Here is an 8736-nt window from a genome sequence, read left to right as displayed (position 1 = left end):
ATAAATGCAATAAATAGAGAAACACAAGCAACCAAAACTATCCTAGAGAGCGCTAGGAATGACTCGCTTAGGGAAGATGGACCAGCAAGAGGTCAACTTCTGTATTCCCCAGCACAGTCGCCAGCTGTCGCATCCGCGAAAAACAACTGGCGGGAAAAAGCAAACAAGCAGATCCGCCACCGTGCGTTATTTATCCCAAAGGAGGGAAAGGAAACGCTCAAAGTAAACCTGGAAAGGAAATGGTCTTACGACCGGAGATGCAAGGATCGGGAGTCGGTTACGCAAGGGGAAGGTATTAGCACCCCTCACGTCCGTCGTACTCGACGGGATCCACGCTCAAGAGAATAGAATAAGGTTGCTAAATAACTGCTCAAAGAATGCACGCACACTGGAATAAAACACAGATGGAAAAAGAGGGGAACTACATCGCCCTAATCCTCATACCAGATGAGGTACGTAGGCAGGAGATCATGCGAGATCTCTCCGGGCACCCTTTTCTTTTTTGCGTGTGTTTTGCTTGACAGCTATGAGGTCCGAGTTCCCGACTCCCTCCTAGTTTGTGTGTTCAACTCTTCTGTTTGGTGTGTGTGTTTGGAGTCTGATGTAAGCCCAGCGATTGGCATTCGGTTTCCTGTTGATGTTTCTTTTGTTCGGAGTTGGATGTAAGACCAGCGATTGGCATTCCGTTTCCAGTTGTGTGTTTGCTCTGATGTTTCAGCGTCTTGGTGTGTGTTTTGTTTCGGCGTGCGTTAGCCGAACTACGGTAGCTCTCATTCTCATTCCAGATGAGATACATAGGCATAGGATGCGATATCTTAGCGAGCCCGTTCCCCTCTTTTTCCATCTGTGTTTTATTCCAGTGTGCGTGCATTCTTTGAGCAGTTATTTAGCAACCTTATTCTATTCTCTTGAGCGTGGATCCCGTCGAGTACGACGGACGTGAGGGGTGCTAATACCTTCCCCTTGCGTAACCGACTCCCGATCCTTGCAATCTCCGGTCGTAAGACTATTTCCTTTCCAGGTTTACTTCGAGCGTTTCCTTTCCCTCCTTTGGGTTAAATAACGCACGGTGGCGGCTCTGTTTGTTTGTTTTTCCCGCCGGTTGTTTTTTGCGGATGCGACACGTGTCAGGCAAGGGAGGAAGTGTTCAAGAAAACAGTGACCTGACACGGCCACCCGTGTCAGGCACCTCAACCAGCCGTGTCACCCCATGCCCGGGGCATGTCAGCCAGGACAGTAGGCTGACACGGGTTGTGTCAGTCCAAGCCCAAAAATTCAGTTTTCTCGGGCTTTTGTTTGTCGGGCTTTTTCAGAGATATTTTTGGACATGTCCAACTGCTGCTTGGAAATTTCACTATAAAAGAGGACCTTCTGCCAAAGGAAAATTCATTTTGGAATACGGAAAAATACAGTATTGTGAAGCAATCAAGTATTACAGAGATCAAGGCATTCGGAGAGCTGAAGGTTTTCATGAGCGGGAGAGATTGAAGATCAAAGTCATCCAATTACTTGTAATGTGTAATTTTTATCTTGAATTTGTTTTAAACTATATGAGTAGCTAAACCCCCCAATGTTAGGGGGTGTCCCTGATTTAGACTTGTAATGAATTTGAGTTTACATTTGCATTTATAATATTGTTTTTATGGTAACCTTTTGATGTGTTTATTGCTTTCTCTTTCGGACCAATCGACATTGATTTGTGGTTATCAATTAGGCCGGACCGCCATTGATAACGTTTTCATAAGGTTACTCTACAGTAGATATCACCTAGGACTAGAGATACCCTGTATGAATCAGAGTATTCTTGATATTATAAAGCTTAACTTCACCCTAATTGACTATGGACATAGAAATTAGGGTAGATTGATTAAAGGTTTTCTCACCAAGGACTTGGGAGAAAATACCCTTAAGAACTGGTAGTAATTAATATTTATTGATGTAATAGTGACTCTGAGTTGTTACAGGGATAAATCATACACCTTCCCTGGCATTGTTCCTTTTTCTCTACAAACCCTTACTTTCATTCTTCTTTGCCTTTACTTTTATTATTATATTTTTACACCTAAAACCAAATTAAACCTTTTTGTTTAATTGAATGATAATTTAAACTCAATATTGACTTGCAGTCCTTGAGATCGACATTCGGGAAATTTCCCCATTATTACTATAAAAGGCAAAATAGTACACTTGCTATTTTCACGATCAAGACCTTGGATCCATGTTATAGGGGCAGTTACATCTACGCTGCATCAAAAACTTAAGTTCATCATCGTTGACAAAATGATTGTGATAGATGGAGAAGAAGGCATCATGGTTAGCCATTTGTCTTCCTTCCATTACATTGATATAGACGGTGAAACAATTCAGATACCCTTCCAAGCTCTGGAAGTGGTTAGTGTCGTGGCAGGCCAACCAGTAGAAGAGCAACCTATGAACCATCAATGTCCTCTTGGAAATGAGCCAAAGCCATTGTTGAAGTTGGAAATGCCAAAGGCTGGGGAAAAATCATAGAAATATATGAAAAGAAAGATCGTTTTGGACTAGGATACTAACCATCTTTAGGTGAAAGGGATATTCAAGCTAGCAAGGGGTAGATTCTCCCTGTGAGAGAATCCTTTAAAAGTGTTGGCTATATTTTTATAGGCCACATGGCTATGATTGATGAGATATCTTATGATGAAGTGGCATCAAGCTGGATACGCCAAGGAGCACCTAGAGAAGAGATGAACAACTGGAAGGCTGTCGAGATTCCTCAAGCCTTTAAGATTAAAAAGTAATTTACTATTTTTGTTAAAACCCTATGTTCTGCACAAGGCATAGTGGAACGCTTGTAGGGACCTATTGTGCTTAAACTTTGTGTATCATTAATAAAACAAAAAAAATTGCATTCAATTGAGTTCCTTTCCTTTCTTATTTTCTTTCAAAAATAAATAGCAATGTTTTTTTGCGTGCTCACTTTCTAAAAGCTACAAAAATCATAACATGCAGAATCACCCCCTGGGACCATTGATAAAGGCGCTACTATGGTCCCCCATGACTTTGATTGTCCAATTAACCGAGCCGAAGAAGAAGAAGAGGAAGCTTATGAACTTCCTTAAGAGTTAGCTAGGCTACTCAAGCAGGAGTCAAAGATCATTTAGCCGTACCAGGAAATCGTTGAAGTTATCAACCTTGGGACCGAGGAAGAGAAGAAGGAAGTAAAGATAGGTGTCACCCTACAAGATGCTGAGAAGAAACAACTGATATAACTCCTCAATGAGTATGCAGACATGTTCACTTGGTCATATCAAGATATGCATGAGTTGGATATTAATATTGTAGTGTACAAACTGCCTCTCAGGGAAGAGTGTCTGACTGTCAAGCAGAAGATAAGAAGAACTCGACCAGACATGACCCTGAAAATAAGGGAAGAGGTCAGAAAACAATTTGATGTTGGTTTCTTATCTATCGAAAAATACCCACAATGGGTTTCTAACATTATGTCGGTGACAAACAAGGGCGAAAAAGTTTGAAAGTGTGTAGATTACCGAGACTTTAACAAAAAGAGTCCAAAAGATGATTTCCTATTACCTCACATTAATGTATTAGTGGATAACATGGCTTAGTTCTCAGTATTTTTATTCATGGATGGTTTCTTCGGGTATAACCAGATCAAAATGGCCCCAAAGGACATGGAAAAATAACATTCATCCCCCCTTGGGGGACCTTATGCTACAAGGCGATGCCTTTTGGTTTGAAAAATGTTGGGGCGACATATCAACGTGAAATGGTGACGCTCTTTCATGATATGATTCATAAAGAGATAGTGGTGTACATTAATGATATGTTGCTAAACCCAAAACATAAAAGGATCACATTACCAATCTGCAAATATTGTTTGTTCGATTGAGGAAATTCAGACTGGGGCTTAACACCAACAAATGCATATTTGAGATTCGATCCTGAAAATTATTGGGATTCATTGTAAACCAATGAGAGATAAAGGTGGAACCTGATAAAATCAGAGCCATCTAGAATATGCCTGCGCTCAAAAGAGATAAAGAGGTTTGTGGCTTCTTAGGGAGATTGAACTACATCGCTAGATTCATATCACACCTCACAGCCACATGCAAGCTAATATTCAAATTATTGAGAAACGTTCAAGCTATCGAGTGGAACAACGACTTCCAAGCAGCCTTTGAAAAAGTAAAAGAATATCTACCAGAACCATCGATCTTGATACCCCTTGTTCAAGAAAGATCTATTATCATGTATTTGACAGTACTCGATGAATCCATGGGATGTGTGATGGGGTAGCAAAATGAAATAGGTAGGAAAGAGTATGTTATATATTATCTAAGCAAGAAGTTTAACGACTGTGAGACCAGATACTCATTTCTCGAGAAAACTTGATATTCACTTGCATGGTATGCTCAACGCCTCCGACAATACATGTTGACCCACACAACATGGTTAATCTCCAAAATGGACCCAATAAAGTACATATTTGAGAAACCATCTCTCACCAACAAATTTGCCCATTCGCAAATGATCTTATCTGAGTATGACATTTAATATGCCACACAAAAAGCCATCATGGGCAGTGTGATGGCGGATAATCTTGCCCACCAACCAATGGAAGATTACCAACCATTGAAATTTGATTTCCCAGACAAGGATATCATGGCCATGAATGGTGAAAAGATTATTGGTGATGATGAAGGACCCGAACTAGGGGAGCGATGGACTCTTATTTCTAAGGTGCTTCTAATGCAATGAGCCATGGCATATATGCAGTACTGATGTCTCCCAATAATTATCACTTACCTTTCACAACTAAACTCTGCTTTGACTGTACAAACAACATTGATGAGTATGAAGCTTGCATATTGGGACTAGGAACAACCATTGACTTAAGGATCAAGATCCTTGAAGTGTATGGTGACTCTGCTCTAGTAATACACCATATAAGAGGTGATTAGGAAACAATACATTTGAACTTAATTCCTTACTGGGATTACATGCTAGAATTATTACCCAAATTTGAAGAAATCACCTTCTTCCACATTCCTCAAGAGGAAAATTAGACGGTGGATGCTTTGGCAACTTTGACATCCATGTACAAATTGATCCATCCCAATCATCAATTTTTTGTTATCAAGCATAGGAATTAGATGACATGCCCTGGTTGTATGATATCAAGCAGTATCTTGAGAAGCAAGAGTGCCCAGTAAATGCTTCCAGCATAGACAAAAGAACTCTGAGAAGGTTAGCATTAAAGTTCTTCCTAAACGGAGATGTGTTATACAAAAGAAACTATGACATGGTCTTGCTTAGATGTATGGATAGACACGAAGTAGACATGCTCATAAAGGAAATCCATGAAGGATCCTTTAGTACCCATGCAAATGGACATGTGATGGCCAAAAACGTTTTAAGGGCACGTTACTACTAGTTAACCATGGAAACTGATTGTTACTGTAACACCCCAAAATTTGCTCTCCTCATTCATGCATTCATTTAGCATTTCATATTGCATTTCATCATGTCAATCAGAATTAGATCCAAGAAACCTTTTTTTTTTTTTTTTTTTTAAAAAAAAAATGAAAAAAAAAATGAAATAAAAAAAAATAATAATAATAATTTTTTACAAAAATAATAAATAAATAAAAATAATAATAAAAATAGAAAAAACTTGGACTTGGACCTCAATAAAATAAAATAATAATAATAATAATTTTTTACAAAAAAAATAATAAATAAATAAAAATAATAATAAAAAAATAAATAAAATAGAAAAAACTTGGACTTGGACCTCTCTCATTTGAGCCCACAAAGCCATGAAATTCAGTCTATAAATACCAAGGCTTCACTTGAGAAAAAGGAAGAGAAGCAAAATACTCTGAGGTTTCCTTGAAACAAAACCCTGGACAAAACCTGACAGAGAACTCAGAGCAACCCCCAGGCAGCTCTGAAAAATTCATCTCACGCAAACCCTAACATTGCCTTGCAAACCCAGTCGTGCCATTTGATTTCAACCGGTCTCTCCCATCAGGTTTGCCTCATTCCCATGATTTTATGCTTTTAATTTGGATCATCTGAATGTATGAGGTATGATGGATGAATTTCATTATGTTTTTGCCCACGGGTTTAATTATGCATGAATGGGTGAAATCTATGCCTTAAATGTTTAATCACATGATTTCTGAAATGTATGCCACAGGGTTTGAGGTTTCTGAAACCATACTGTTATCCATGAAAAAAATGCTTATCGTGTTTCACTAACCCTTTTGTTGAGTTTTTGTGAGGGCTCACAGACTCTTGCAGAGATGGTTTGCGTGGTTTTCCCACTTTATTTGTGGGGTACCCCCTGGAGGTTCATTCTGATTACTTGTACTGACTCACCTTTCTTTGATGGCATTAGCTTGGGAGATCCCTGGGTTTCTTACTCCTTTAATTGTTGTTACTTCGGATCTTCATCCGTGTGGTACTTTTACCTCTTTTCCGCATTTTATCGCTTTCTTAGCTGGAATACCTCGATAGGAGGCATTTGTTTTCTTTTGTTTATTTACTTCTGAGCCCCTTGTTGGCACGTTTACTTTATACATGTTTGTTTTGTATGTGTTCGTATCCCCACAGGTAGCGCGGTTCCTTCGTCGAGGACTGCCTTTTTGCCCTTTTGCATGAGTTCACCAAACCCTAACCCTTCATTGATTTTTCTTCTCCTAAACACACGTTTACTCCTTCTACTACAGGTGAGTAAGTCTCCAAAGGTCGAGCATCCGGTAGATTGCGTAGTAACGTCGTTCGTCCAAAACCCACTCCATAACCCCGTAGTTAGCCGAACTACGGCTTGCTCTGATTCTCATTCCAAATGAGATACGTAGGCATAAGACGCGATGTCTTAGCGAGCACACATCCCCCCAACCCGTAGGTCAGCCGAGATACGAAGACTCTGATTCTCATATTCAGATGAGATACGTATGTAGTGGATGCGACATCCGCGCGAGTCATTTTCATCTAACCCCCTTTTTAGTAAATAACACATTAGATAAACCCACACCCTTTAGACAAGAACTACAAAAGTGGATCCCGTAGAGTACTACGGATGCGTAGGGGTGCTAATATCTTCCCTTCGCATAACCGACTCCCGAACCCAAGATTTGGTTGCGAGACCCCGTCTTGTCCTTTCCTTTTTCAGGTTTACTTCGAGCGTTTCCTTTCCCTCCTTTGGGATGAATAACGCACGGTGGCGACTCTTCTGTCATTTTCTTTCGCCGGTTGTTTTTTCGCACACTGTATTTTTCAGGTTGCGACAGCTGGCGACTCTGCTGGGGAGTGAAAGAAGTTGACCTCTTGCTGGTCCATCTTCCCTAAGCGAGTCCCTCCTAGCTTGTGTGATTTCTTGTTTATTGGGTGTTCATGCTTTTGTACCTTTATTTGCTTACCTGCTTGCATGCATCTGTTGTATCTGTTGGATCTGTTTGTTTGTTTGTTGGGATGGGGTGTTCTATGAGAGATAAGCCCATTACCCAGGCTTGAGTGTACACACAGGTTTTAGAGTGGATAATCATGAGGCTTGCATGGCGTGTTGCTACGTTAAGTCATTCGTGAAGAACCACACCCAGACGAGGTTTCTTCTGGATATATTATGTCTTACGGGTGTTCCGTAACGGCAGGATGTTCCTCTAGAAATCGTCGACTCTGGTGACCATTTCCCGAGAACTCAGTCGAGGCCTCTCCTCCGAGACGTGATTATGTTAGCTCTGGTGGGCGCATTCCCGCTGCTCAATCCGAGGATCCCGAGACTGGGAACTTGCTATTAGGATGTCCTGTTGAGGGGAGTCAATGGAGGTCTTTTGTCCCGTAATAATACCAAACCTTCAGTGGTAAACGTATTATTCGCGACTGAAGGGCTGAAGTTGACGAACTTCTGTTCTTAGAACCTACCAGTGAGGGGCGGGCTAAATTCAGGAAACCTTAACCTCCTACCAACCCGGTTTTCTGGAGCAGAGTTTTGGTCTTGTATTATATTCCTCAGTGAATTTCTCTCCAGGCAGTGCAACCTGACAAATGTTCAAGCGGATCCATCAATTCTGATTGACATGCCTTTGCATTGCATAACATCATCTGCATATTTGCATCCAACATCTCATGCTTATTCATTTGCAGGGTATTCCCTTTCAAAACGGGGGTGCCTTAAAACTGAACAAGCAGTGCATCGCATACCATGCATATTAACCCTTGTCTGTTTTGCAGGTGTCACCGCAGTGTCTAATGTTTATTCCCTATATCAGGCAGTTATTGGTCCCAAGCGAGTCCACAGATACCCGACAAAGGAAAATCGTCCACAGCTAGCGATGGACCAAGTACAGAAAGAGCTGGCTGATATGCGTGAAAGGATGGATCAGTTCATGACATTGATGACTGGTATGGCAGAAGGCCAGGAAAAGCTGAGGGAATTGGTTGAGCAACCGAGACCCGATCCGGAGGTGGAGATACCAAATGCTGAGGGAAACCCTGGTAACCCTGGGAACGCTGATAACCCTGTGAACACTGGTAACGCGGGTAACGCAAATGCTGATGGAAACCCGGGTAATGTTGGCAACACAGGGAATGTTGGAAATGGTATTGGCGGAAGGTACAATGTGTGTCGCATTACGCAAAAAACCGGCGGGAAAAAGAAACAACAGAGCTGCCACCGTGCGTTATTTATCCCAAAAGAGGGAAAGGAAACGCTCGAAGTAAACCTGGAAA

Source organism: Lathyrus oleraceus, chromosome 2 (genome assembly GCF_024323335.1).
Source record: "Lathyrus oleraceus cultivar Zhongwan6 chromosome 2, CAAS_Psat_ZW6_1.0, whole genome shotgun sequence".
NCBI lineage: Eukaryota > Viridiplantae > Streptophyta > Magnoliopsida > Fabales > Fabaceae > Lathyrus > Lathyrus oleraceus.
Note: the sequence above shows the minus strand (reverse complement) of the source record.